Source organism: Anomaloglossus baeobatrachus, chromosome 5 (genome assembly GCF_048569485.1).
Source record: "Anomaloglossus baeobatrachus isolate aAnoBae1 chromosome 5, aAnoBae1.hap1, whole genome shotgun sequence".
Classification (NCBI taxonomy): domain Eukaryota; kingdom Metazoa; phylum Chordata; class Amphibia; order Anura; family Aromobatidae; genus Anomaloglossus; species Anomaloglossus baeobatrachus.
In genome coordinates, this window is record NC_134357.1 from 491,586,658 (window position 1) to 491,600,813 (window position 14,156).

Genomic DNA, 14,156 nt, shown 5'->3' on the forward strand with positions numbered 1-14,156 from the left:
CTACCTGTGCCCTCCGTTCCGCTAATGACCTAATACTGTCATCTTCTATAATCCAAACTTCCCACTCTTGTCTCTAAGGGGTACTTTACACGCTGCAACATCGCTATCATCGGCTAGCGATGCCGAGCGCGATAGCACCCACCCCCGTCGCACATGCGATATGTGGTGATTGCTGCCGTAGCAAACATTATACGCTACGGCAGCTTCACACGCACATACCTGCTCTGCGATGCTGTGACTGCCGAAAAATCCCTCCTTCAAGGGGGAGGTGCGTTCGGCGTCACAGCGACATCACCGCGACGTCACTAATCTGCCAGCCAATAGAAGCGGAGGGGCGGAGATGAGCGGGACATAACATCCCGCCCACCTTCTCCCTTCCGCATTGCCGTCGGGACGCAGGTAAGGAGATGTTTGTCGCTCCTGCGGGTTTACACACAGCGATGTATGGAGTTGCAGGAACGACAAATATACACAAATCTAGTCTTTTTCTCATCTGTTTACACCCTCCATGCACTTAGCTCTCTGTACCTGCATTTGTACATATACTGGCTGGTGACAGGTTCATACAGCGATATGTGAATCCCCTATTTATTATACTGATGGCTGGCCAGACAATACAAGCACTTTTTACCATTTACCTTTTGTGCTTCCCCTATTTCCTCATAGATTGTAGCTTGCGAGCGAGAACCTCACTCCTCTTGGTTTCTTTTGAATGGTGTTATTCTGTAGTGTCTGATATTGTCTGAATATGTCCCCTTTGAATTATAAAGTGCTACGGACTATGTTGGAGCTCTATAAATAAAAAATATTACTATAAATAACTTGGATGGGACAATAAAGGGTGCGATAGGCATCTCCCCTCACTGTGGTTTCAAGTCTGGAGAAGTCTCTAAGTTTCTTGCACCAATGTAAAATCTGCAACATACAGTAGATCACAAAAGTGAGTACACCCCTCACATTTTTGTAAATATTTTATGATATCTTTTCATAGGACAACAGCGAAAATCTGACACTTTGATGCAATTGTGACGCCCTAAGCAAGCCAGGGGTCACAGGTCATCACACCACCACACCCTACACCCCAGTTAGAAACACCAAGGCTACCAAAATCCTTGTTGCCTTCCTCCAGGGGCTGATGTTCACACCAGGGGGTGGGCCAGGCGGTTGGCTCCGCCCACCGAGGAGTACACAGCCCTGGAGGCAGGAAGAACCAGGCAGATGAGTGTGAGAGCTTGAAGTAGAAGGAGTTGAAGTCTAGCTGAGTGCTAGAGTGGAGGAGTAAACAGTGGAGTGAGGAGAGTGAAGTGAAGTGGAAGAAAGTGGTAGCGAAGCTAAAGAGAGAAGCTGAAGTGACAGTAGTAAAGCCTGAAGTTGGTCCGGCTGTGTGCCAGGACAGTGACAGCAAGGTCAGCAGACGGCGGTGACAGTCTGGAGGGGAGACTGCTCGGAGGTTGCTGGAAGGACCGCGGACGGGTAGTGGCCCGGCGGTCTGGAGCAGTATACGAAGAACAGTCAGCACCAGGGCAGGGGCCTCTCGGACCTCGGCAAGGCTAGGAGTCTCCGTAAATTTGCCAAATCCGTCAGTGAAGGGGACGTCTGTCTCCAAACAACCAAGTCCCGATTGAAGGCAACAGTCCAACCATTGAGGAGAGACACCGCCACCACCAGGGCACCAGTTTCTCAGGGCCAGCGCCTGCGGGCAAAGTAGGGCTCCTCCGGCCCATATCCAAGCCGGGGAGCGGGTTACCGGTGGGAACCCATCGCTACCAACACAGGAACATTAGGTGCAGGAAAAGGGACATCACTGTCACCTACTGGGGAAAGCAAGTGCAGCCGTCCGTGGGAACCGTATTTCCAGCCGTGTGTTTTACCGAAAAACTGTGTCAACGTCTCAGGCTGAGTAAGTACCAAAGTGCCGCAAGGCACAGCGCTGCCCCCGCGTCCCTGCACCCCACCAAGCCCTGCATCTCCCACCTCTTCACTGGGCCCCGGGATCACCAACCCCTACCCACGGAGGGGCAACACAACAACTGGCTGCTCCATACCATCCTTCCCGGGATCCCCATACAGAGCAGCGGTGGTGTCAACCAAATCACCACAACCGTGGGTGGCGTCACAGACAACAAACAATCCCCACACCCAAGAAACCCCCTTTTCACTCACGGGCGAGGAGCGCCGCTAGAGTCCCCGGGATCCGGCCCATCGCTCGAGCCACCGAGCAGCCGCGGCAGCCGGACCCGAGCAGCAGTGGGAGAGCGCGGCGTCCCCTCCTCCGCCCGCGACACAATGTACAGTAGTCAGTGTCCAGCTTGTATAACAGTGTAAATTTGGTGCCCTCTAAATAACTCAACACACAGCCATTACTATCAAAATCGTTGGCAACAAACGTGAGTACACCCCTAAATGAAAATGGCCAAATTTTGCCCAATTAGTCCTTTTCCCTCCCCAGTGTCATGTGACTCATTAGTGTTACAAGGACTAAGGTGTGAATAGGAAGCAAGTGTGTTACATTTGGTGTTATCCCGTACACACACTCTCATACTAGTCACTGGAAGTTCAACATTGCTCCTCATGGCCAAGAATTCTCTGTGCGTCACAAAAACCGTGACCCCAACGATCTATCGCACGATAGATTGTCTGGTGTGAAGCAGCCTTTAGAACATGGATTACTGGAACCATGTTCTGTGGTCTGATGAGACCAAGATAAACTGATTTGGTTCAGATGGTGTCAAGCGTGTGGCAGCAACCAGGTGAGGAGGTCAAAGACAAGTGTTACGGGGGGCTGTCTGATAATAAAACCCAAAGGAATATCAGACAGTCAGGGTCCACCGTGCAAAGACTCTGCTGCAGACTATGGCAGAGGATAAGGGGTATATAAGTGTGCCACTGTAAATAGTAATAGCACAAGTGCAGAGTGCAATACCTCTGTTAAACTCACAGAGGAATATAATTAGGAAATAAAGCAATTCCTCCCTTACTTGGAGGGTGTGTGGTATGGTCTCTGTTAATGGTCACAGAGACAAAAGCAGTGAGTGTGAAATGGCACCTACCTAGGTCCGTTCCTCTAGCGGTGCCAGGAGACGGACAGCAGCGTAAGCCGCACAAAGCTCCTACCTGCATTCGCTCCACTAGTGTGCGAGGACACGAACCACTAGATATGGCACCTGCCTAGGTCCGCTCTTCTAGTGGTGCAAAAGAGACGGACAGCATCATAAGCCGCACAAAGCTCCTACCTATGTTCGCTCCCCTAGTGTGCGAGGATACGAACAACTGCCAGACGCAGTATAAGGAACATTACCCTAGCGGCAACGTCCACCTACGAGTAGAATCACAAGGCCCAGCCGGACCATGTGCCTCAGGCACCTGCCTATGTCCGCTCCACTAAGATGTAAGGATACGGACCGCAGCCGAAGCTGTAAGGTATAAGAACGCTACCCTGCCAGTAGCGCTCACCTAGCATAGACAGAGAGATGCCTAGAGGGACATGCACAGAGCGTCTACTCTCATGCATGAACCAAGAGGACTGAGCGCCGGGCGGCGTGCGTCAGGGTCTTATATAGACTCTGTGCCTCATCCAACATGGAGGACACCAGAGCCAATCCGCTGCTAGAATGACAGCAATGACGTCACGCTGGCCTATCACCGAGCAAAGCGTCACAAGCACATGACCAGCGACCAATCGGCATAGAAGGTGTCAGAGACATGTGACCACGTGTCACAAGCACATGACCAGTGACCAATCAGCTTAGAAGGTGTCAGAGACATGTGACCTCGTGTCAGCGATGTCACCCGCACATGTGCAATGGCTCCAAGATAGGACTTAGTCTCCAGAGCTTGCACATGTGCAATAGCAAGAAATCCGAACATAGTCTCCAGTGCTCGCACATGTGCAGTAGCAAGAAATCCGAACATAGTCTCCAGTGCCACAGCAACCGTAACAACAAGTGTGTCCTGCCTACAGTCAGGCATGGTGGTGGGAGTGTCATGATTTTGGGCTGCCTGACTGCTGCCAGCTGTGGGGAGCTACAATACATTGAGGGAACCATGAATGTCAACATGTACTGCGACATACTGCAGCAGAGTATGATCCCATCATATTCCAGCATGATAATGACCCCAAACACCCCTTCTCCTGATGATCACTGCCTTGCTAAAGAAACTGAGGGTAAAGGTGCTGGACTGACCAAGCATGTCTCCAGAGCTAAACCCTATTGAGCATATGTGGGATATCATAAAACAGAAGGTGAAGGAGTGCAAGGGCCCCACAAAATATTCACACATTGGACACAATTTGGCCATTTTCACTTAGGGGTGTACTCACTTTTGTTGCCAGCGGTTTAGACATTAATGGCTGTGTACTGAGTTATTTAGAGGGAACCAAATTGACACTGTTATACAAGCTGTACACTGGCTACTGTACATTGTATCAGAATGTCAGATCTTCAGAGTTGTTCCATGAAAAGATATATTAAAATATTTACAAAAATATAAGGGGTGTACTCATTTTTGTGATACACTCTAAATGCCCTTTAAATATTTTATATATTTAGAGAGGTCATTCTGTACCCTGCCCCCATAGAAATTTTGAAGAGCTGTATGCCTCCTGTACATCAGGACATAAGAGTCTGGAACACGCTGACCCTCATCGTACAAATATTGATAGGAAACCACTAAGGAGCGTATCAAGGACAAATGCCGGCTCTTCTCTCTCCGTCTTTCTTGTTCTGCTGTTTTTTTCCCTATGTCGTAGGCAGGTCTGTGTCTTTTTTTCTCTGCTGATCTGGCTGTCGAGATGCTGCAGAGGAAACAGGAGGCTGAAGATGCTGTAATACTCTGCTCTATTCACATTCTTCACTTGAAGAGTTCACTCTGACCTAATGATTTCAGCAAAGAGCAAAATACTTAGGGACTCGAGCACTACCAAGAATTGCTGGTAATCCATTACAGTGGTACAGTAGTCTGTACTCTGTACAAGCAGAGGCCCAATTAATGATGTATGACCACTTTGTTTGGTATGTGCACTCCTCACTGATGAAAACAGCCCAGCAATCATAGCAATCATGACTGTTATGGTTATTTGGCCCTTTCCAGCCTAACAGTAGCAGCCCCCACCCGTCCCAGAAATGGCGCATCCAGTAGATGCGCCACTTCTGGCGCCGGAGCCAGCTCTTTCCGTTGCCCTGGTGCGGTGGCAAATGGGGAAATATTTGTGGGGTTGATGCCAGCTCCAGCTGGCATCAAGCTCTGGTATTAGTAATGGGTGGTGTCTAGCAGACACCCCCATTACTAATCCAGTAGTTGAAAGGAGAATAAAGAAGTTTATTTGAACAATAAAAACCCGACTCCAGCCCTCGTTTATCAATTTATTTGTTTTAAAAAAATAAATAAAAAATAGAAAAGGTCTGTAGTAATCCATGGTGAGGCCCACGACATTCCCCAAGAGCAACCTGAAAAGACATAAAAAAAATTATTCAATAAATAAAGACAAGAGACACCCTCTTTTCCAATTTAATTCCCTGTCAAAGCCCTAATCCTGGTCCACCATAGTCCAATTAGGGGGGCTCCCACGTCGATTCCATACTGCTGGCACATTTATTGGAGAACCGAAGTTCCCCATTGTTTGTGAGAGCAGCCCGTGCAGACACACACACACTGCTGTGTATGCTTCCCTGCGGTGACCTGGACCTCATTAGGTCAGCCCAGGTCACCGCAGGGGTGCCCTTATCAGTTTGTGTGCGTGCGCGGCAGTGACGTCACGGGTTAATCAGAGTTCACAATGAACTGTGTGAACCCATGAAGTCACAACCGCTACACCCGTGGAAGTGCGGGTGTCACTGGGGTGTCGTCAGGGTGTCATTGAAGTCAGACCACACTTGGAGTATTGTGTGCAATTTTGGGCGCCGGTGCTCAAGAAAGATATTACTGAACTTGAAAGGGTTCAGAGGCAGGCTACTAAAATAATAAATGGAGTGGGTGCATTACAATACACGGAAAGGTTATCAAAATTAGGTCTATTTACTCTAGAAAAGAGAAGACTTAGGGGAGACCTAATAAACATGTACAAATATATCAGAGGGCCATATAGAGATCTATCCCATGATCTGTTTGTACCAAGGACTATGACAAGAACAAGGGGGCATTCTCTTCGATTGGAGGAAAGAAAATTCCTACATCAGCATAGAAGAGGGTTCTTCACGGTAAGAGCAGTGAGGCTCTGGAACTCTCTTCCTGAGGAAGTGGTGATGGCCAACTCACTGAATGAATTTAAGAGAGGAATGGATGCTTTTCTTGATAGCAAAAGTATAGAAGGTTATAAATAGCATAATCTTACAGGTAGATAGAAGAGCGACCAAGATTATTAGAGGAATGAGTGGGCTGCAACACCAAGACAGGTTATTAAACTTGGGGTTATTTAGTTTGGAAAAACAAAGGCTTAGGGGGGATCTAATCACAATGTATAAATATATGAGGGGACAGTACAGAGACCTTTCCAAAGATCTCTTTACAACTAGGCCTGCGACTGGAACACAGGGAGCATCCGCTACGTCTTGAGGAAAGGAGGTTTAATCATAATCACAGACGAGGATTCTTTACTGTATGAGCAGTGAGACTATGGAACTCTCTGCCGCATGATGTTGTAATGAGTGATTCACTACTAACATTTAAGCAGAGCCTAGATGCCTTTCTTGAAAAATTTAATATTACCAGTTATGTATATTAGATCTTATGACAGGGTGTTGATCCAGGGAACTAGTCTGATTGCCGTATGTGGAGTCAGGAAGGAATTTTTTTCCCCATTGGAGCTTGTTTGCCACATTGGTTTTTTTTTTGCCTTCCTCTGGATCAACATGTTAGGCTACGGGTTGAACTAGATGGACTTAGAGTCTCCCTTCAACCTTAAAAACTATGAAACTAAGTTCCTTGGATAATCCGATGACCCCCTTACGTCACTGCACACACACACACTGCTGGATACTCATCTGTCCCGGCGCTGATGTCCTGGCACTGTTGCTGCTTCCAGCTCCTCAGTGCCGTGCATATACAATGAGTTTAATGAGCAGGGGTCGGAAGCAAGTGACAGCAGCGCCGAAGACAGCAGCACTGGAGACAAGTGAGTATGGAAAATCCTGTTTTTTACAAAGACACGTGTTTTCTCCGGTACGTGTCACACTGATGTCACACGGATCACATCAGTGTGCAAGCTGTGTCGCACCCCTGCTGCCGGAGAAAAAACAGACATGTCTCCATGTGTGCGTGCGGGGCCACGCGGGGTCACACAGTCCATGTGAAAACACGGCCATGTGAGTAACACTATAGATTGATATGGGTATGTTTGGCATCTGCATTAAAAACGGATGTCACACGTACCTGAAACACAGACATCTGAAACTGGAATTAGGTAAATGTAAATGAACACTGAATAGCCAGTGTTTATGGTGTGGCACCCCTGAGGCTTCAGTCGCCACAGGGTACTGCATCTCACTTAAGGTGCAGTACTTATCTTGGGTAATGAAGAGGTTAATCGCTGGTGTTTAGTACTTATACAACATTCACACAAACACCCGGTTAGTGAGCCAGTCAGTTACACAACTCAGGAAGTCAGCCAGCCTGGGAAATTCCCAATTACCAGGGCAATGGCCTGGGAGGTGGGGCAGCACTGGGGAAGTTACAGAACACACAGAAAATCACTTCAGAATAGTATGGGACATAGAACAACACGATCGCTGGAGAGCGTGCTTAAGAGCTTCTCCAGCTAATACCGGCTTGACTGGAAGAGGCAAGAGATTACCGGGTGAGCTGGAGAGACAAAGGAGAAACACAATTGCTGAGGGGAGAACCTCATTACTCCCTCGGAAGAGGCGCAGAACAGGGTGCAGAGCCCTAGGGTGGAACATACTCCATGTTGGACTACCAGAATCTGCAGGACAGGGGGATTGTATGTCCCTCTTGTCACCACCAATTTCCGGAGCACAGTGGCACATTGGGCCCAGGGTCGAGATTACGATCAGGCCCCACAGCGGACCCGCGTCACCTGCTTACGGGACGGTAGCTGAGTTACAAGGACCGGGGTCCCCAAGTAGCTTCAGGCCACCGGGATCCAATACCAAGCGCAAGAAGGAAGGTCTCTCAGTTCACAGCACCGGCGTTGACCTTGGACTAACCCAGGATCAGCTGTGGCCAATCACGGCGGAGACTGGTACCTTGAGTAGAGCACCAGAACTGTGAGTAAATAGATCTTGACCCGCACCTGCTGCCTCAGTCTATCATTACCGGCGTCGACGCCCTGCGCTCCTGCGCCAACGGCCGACTATCATCCCCATCATCCTCCCCTTCCTCCTCGGGGCCCGCTTCACCTATGGGGAGCAGAACCATCCTTGCTGCAATACCACTAGCCCCGGAGAACAGCACCCGCAACGGCGGCTAAACCCTGGCTGTGTACTGCAGGTGGCGTCACGAGACAAATCATCCCCATCATCCTATTCCCTTTTATTGTATGCCTCGGGGCCACGAAGCCGGGCAGGGCCAACCATGACGTCCCCAGACCCGACATCACCAGGCCTGGTGACGAGTATATTTAACCACTTGCCCTATGGGTGCTACAACGGCACACAGGATTATTGAGTGAGTCGCTATAACCTATATTGACCTCACAGAGGTTATGAAAATTAATAGAAGATAGACGCTGTAACCAATGTTGACCTCACAGAGGCTACTCAAATCAATAACTTAAAGGAGAACCCCATGCACACACCCACCCTCAAAACACACCCTTAACCAGAGACCCTAGAGTGATAGTGGAGCGTGACATGCTTGTCCTGCGTGCACATAGTGCATATAACAGTAGTGTCTGTAGGTAACCTGGCTAGGAGACCTGTCTAAGGTGTGGAGTAATGCTCACAGACCCAAGTCACGGTTATGGTGTTGTGCCAGACATCCTCATTCCCTGAGGTAATATGATTCTGTGAGCTGGCGGGAGGTTTAAATAACTTTAGCACCGCCCCAAACAATTCACATCCAGTTTGCATGGGTGTCGCTAATTCAAGCACACCACGTCATCAGATTTGCTGACATCCAACAACCAATGGCATGATGCCGCGTCACTGGACTTGCTGAATTAAGACCACCAAGGAGGTGCCGCCACGTCACACGCCATGTCAAAACTTCTCCACACAGTCTCAGGCAGCACACATACTGCCTGTGCATGTGCTGTGGCTAGGCACTGAGATCAGTGCACCGCCCTGAGAGGGGCTCGGCCGCTCCGCTGGCCGGGCCGAGCCGCTCGAGGTCCGGGCTTGGGTTGTCGGTGGCTCGAGCGCATCTGGACCGGGGGCCACGTCGCTCTGTTAAGGGGAGGCAGTGGGGTTGTGGTGTGGGATGAGGTCCGCAGCCGTGGGCCACGTTGTCGTTGTACAGGTCGTGACGCCACCCATGGGTCGTGGTGACGGGGTGCACCACCGCTGCGTCTGGAGTGAAGGGGGCTCCCGAGATTGGTGTTGAAGGCGCAGCCTGGATGTCAGCCCCTCCGTGGGTAGGGGCGGTGTGTCCCGGGGCCCGGCGGCACGTGCGACGATGTTGTCGGGGTGCAAGGTGCCGTACTGCGGTGTGGTGTTGTGCCCGGATGGCACTTGTGTACTCACTATTAATTCACACTCAGAGTCACTGGTAAACCAAAGTTTGGATCTGGTCGGGTCTCGCAGCCGGCTGCTTGTGTCCCTTGTGAAGCTGATGGTGGCCCCTTTCCCTTGCACCTCCTGTTGTAGTTTTCGGCTCTCCTGCCTGGGCAGTGGGAGCCTGCTCCCCGGCGTTTAGCTGCCGGAAGAGCCCTTGGTTGCCCACAGGTGCTGGCCTGTCGGATGTTTGGCCCTTGGCGGTGGCTCTCACCTGGTATCGGTGGGCTATTACCTTCTTTCGGGACTTTGGGTGAGGATGAACCTGTGAGGTCCAGACTGCAATCAGTTAATTTGCCTACACTCAGTGGCTTCTAAGCTAGGACGGGGTCCGAGTACCCGGTTTGTGGTGCTCTGGTAAACGGTTGACTCCCCGGTTCAGGGCCGGCGGGTTCCAACCCTGGCCCGGTCCCTACGGTTCCGCCGGTTGCTATACCGGTACTCCTGCAGGCGGCCACCACCATCTGCCTGCCTGACGTTACGGGGATCCCAGGCTCCAACCCGGGTCCCTGACAGCTCTGCTACTCCACACCTCCTGTCACTGTCACTGTACAACTCTGTTCTGTTTGTATTTCCTGCCTCAGGATAGTAGTCTCCTCGGTGGGCGTGTATTTCCGCATGACTCCGCCCACCTGGTGTGCCCTACTTGCCCTAAGGGAGGCATCAGGTCTCCCTTTCGGGTGACTGGTGTGTCCTCACAAGGGATGGGTGTGTGTGTGTAATGTGGTAGGTGTTGTTACCTGTGACCCCTGGCGTCCAGGGCGTCACATTCCCCCTTGGTTTAATGCAGACCGTCCGCGGGCTGCCCGACCAACTCCGGTTTATTTTTGTTTTCTTTTTTAACTGTAAAAACGGGAAACACTGTTACAAGTATAATAACATTTTTACAAAATATAATATTTCTGCAGGTCTTCCCATAACGGGAGGCATTTCACTTTAACGTTGCATAACTTTATTTAACGGAACGGGTCCATGTCCTTCCGCCTTTCCCACCCAAACAACCTAGCCTTGATGCTTCCCCTAAGAAATGGGCAGCACCCCTTTTCCCCAGTCCGGAAACAGGAACATGGCCAGATCACCCAGGCGGGAACGGGTACGGTGCGGCGCACCCGGCAGTTGTAAAAAGGGCTCCCCGGAGGATTGTCACCGGTCCCGGTGGTGACCAGACCCCAGCCTGCTCTGCTGTGGGTCCTTCCTCCAATCTGCCTCTCCGGAGGCTAACAGAACGGGAAGGCATGTTAAAAGGGGCAGATAGGGCAATATTTACAAGGCCAAAAGTTTTTGGGTGGCCGGCAAGTCCACGGTCTTGTCCATGAGCAGTCACTCACGCAACAGGGGTTTAAACTGGGGTTTCACACAAGTCCCAACGGGGACGGGTCCTTTAAGTAGCAACGGCTACCAGCTTACTCCAGCTCTTCCTCCGGCGCGGATTCAACCTCCGCATCAAACATTTTCAGCATGCAACAGGCATGGTGGGAAAGGGCCATCCGGTATCCATTCCCACCGCTTCGCGGGATGTACGTGGCCGCTGGGGCACTGCCGTCGAGGAGACTCTCATCTGCCTCCTCTGATCCTGAGACCGGTTCTGTGTCAGGACCGGAGCCACTGCTTTCCGTCTCTGTGTGGTCAGGCATCACTCCCATCTGAGCCCGGCGGGCCGCTGGGGCCATCTTTCCCTCTGCAGCCAGCGGGTTGTCGTCAGCCACCGTAACCTCTGGGCCGGCTGCTCCTTCAGCCACCCCGACCTTCGGACTTTCCTGAATCGGCACTTCGGGTCCCACTGCCATGGCAGGGGGCAGCGGGCCAGGCAGACCAGCATCGGCGGTTCCCACGGGCGACGGCGGAGACCGTATAGGGGCCAGGGGTAAACCGGGCCTCTCAGCCGTAGCGGCCGGTCCCGGAGGAGCATAGAGGTGTGGGTCACTCACCAGCTCTTCCAACTTGGCCTCCATCTCGTGCACCCAGGCGATCGCAGCCAACTCCTCCACCTCTGCGGTCCACTGCTCCATCAGGAGGCGTATCTGGCTCCGGTGGCGCTGACAAATCTCCTCTGTCCTGGCTCTTATCCACGCCGCGGTTCCGGGCGCGGGATCCAAACCCTCGGGCTGCTAGGACGGGGCGAACATGCTGCTTTTACACCAACTGGGTCCAGGAACGGAACGGATGCAGGGTCCTGGAGTCCCTGCCCTTTTATCTTCTCGGGCACATCAGGCAGCCTCCTCACCCGCCTCCCCCCTGGTTTTCTTTCAGTACTTCTCTTTTGGGGGCGGGGCTTCACCTTCGCGCCTTCACTGCTCGGGGAAGACGACTCGAGCTGGAAACTTTCGTGCCAAGATGGCGGAACTTCAACTTTTTTGGCAGGACGCCGCTGACGGATACTTCTAAGGCGCACTTCCACAGGTAAGTGGACTGTCCGAATCCTGTTCATGACGCCAGAAGAGTCGATGTGTACCGCCCTGAGAGGTCGCTCTGTTAAGGGGAGGCAGTGGGGTGGTGGTGTGGGACGAGGTCCGGAGCCGGGGGCCGCGTTGTCGTTGTACGGGTCGTGACGCCACCCACGGGTCGTGGTGACGGGGTGCACCACCGCTGCAGCTGGAGTAAAGGGGGCTCCCGGGATCGGTGTTGAAGGCGCAGCCTGGATGTCAGCCCCTCCGTGGGAAGGGGTGGTGTGTCCCGGGGCCCGGCGGGACGTGCGATGATGTTGTCGGGGTGTAAGGTGCCGTACTGCGGTGTGGTGTTGTGCCCGGATGGCACTTGTGTACTCACTATTAATTCACACTCAGAGTCACTGGTAAACCAAAGTTTGGGTATGGTCGGGTCTCGCAGCCGGCTGCTTGTGTCCCTTGTGAGGCTGATGGTGGCCCCTTTCCCTTGAACCTCCTGTTGTAGTTTTCGGCTCTCCTGCCTGGGCAGTGGGAGCCCGCTCCCCGGCGTTTAGCTGCCGGAAGAGCCCTTGGTTGCCCGCAGGCGCTGGCCCGTCGGATGTTTGGCCCTTGGCGGTGGCTCTCACCCGGTATCGGTGGGCTGTTGCCTTCTTTCGGGACTTTGGGTGGGGATGAACCTGTGAGGTCCAGACTGCAATCAGTTAATTTGCCTACACTCAGTGGCTTCTAAGCTAGGACGAGGTCTGAGTACCCGGTTTCTGGTGCTCCGGTAAACGGTTGACTCCCCGGTTCAGGGCCGGCGGGCTCCAACCCTGGCCCGGTCCCTACGGTTCCGCCGGTTGCTATACCGGTACTCCTGCAGGCGGCCACCACCGTCTGCCTGCCTGACGTTACGGGGATCACAGGCTCCAACCCGGGTCCCTGACAGCTCTGCTACTCCACACCTCCTGTCACTGTCACTGTACAACTCTGTTCTGTTTGTATTTCCTGCCTCAGGACAGTAGTCTCCTCGGTGGGCGTGTCTTTCCGCCTGATTCCGCCCACCTGGTGTGCCCTACTTGCCCTGAGGGAGGCATCAGGTCTCCTTTTCGGGTGACTGGTGTGTCCTCACAAGGGATGGGTGTGTGTAATGTGGTAAGTGTTGTTACCTGTGACCCCTGGGGTCAAGGGCGTCACATCAGCATCCAGGCTGAGCAGCAGCCACAGGAGCTGAGCCAAAATGGGAGACTGGGAAACCCAAAGGCACCCAGAATCTGATCCGTGATGAAGAGGAACTGCAGTGCATAACATATGGTCCTTTAATAAAAGGTGGTAAAGGGGTATTCCAAATATTATTTAATGGTTTGAAGAAACAGTCATTAGATCTTTATATAAGGCCTGAGCCTTTTGGCATTCACAATTCTTGCACCATTGAAGTAGATTACGCTGTTCCTCCATTGTTTGGTATGTAGGGGTCTAGGTCTGTTGGTTCATAATTCAGGACATTTGTGAGGTTCTCACCAGTGGCGTAACTAGAGTTTGAAGGGCCCAAATGCAAAGTTTGGACCTGGGCCCCCCCAACCGTACACGACACTCGGGGTATGGGATAGTGTCGCTGACACTTGGCTCTGTCCTTCAGCACCCAGGTTTCCCATCTGAAATCTCTTTCTATCAGCAGCTTTTCTATGTTCTGCTTTACATCTTGTCCTCATCATGTACCTTCCCCATGCTCTGCTATACATCTTTCCAATGCTCTGCTATACATCTTTCCCATGCTCTGCTATACATCTTTCCAATGCTCTGCTATACATCTTTCCCTCAGCACCCAGCTTTCCCATGATATCAGAGCATGAGAAAGCTGGGTGCTGAGGAGCTGAGGGAAAGAGCTTCTTTTCCTCAGCACAAAACTTTCCCGTGCCATGCTTTATCTTTGTCTCCTTCGTATATAGTTATCCAAATACTATAATGACCCCCATATAGCCTTCCATATAGTATAATGGGTCTCACATAAACCTTCATATATTATAATGCACCTCCCATAGTCCTCCATGTATTATAATACACTTCACATTGTCCTCCATATAATATAATGTAGAGCATAGTCCTCCATATAATACACATCCCA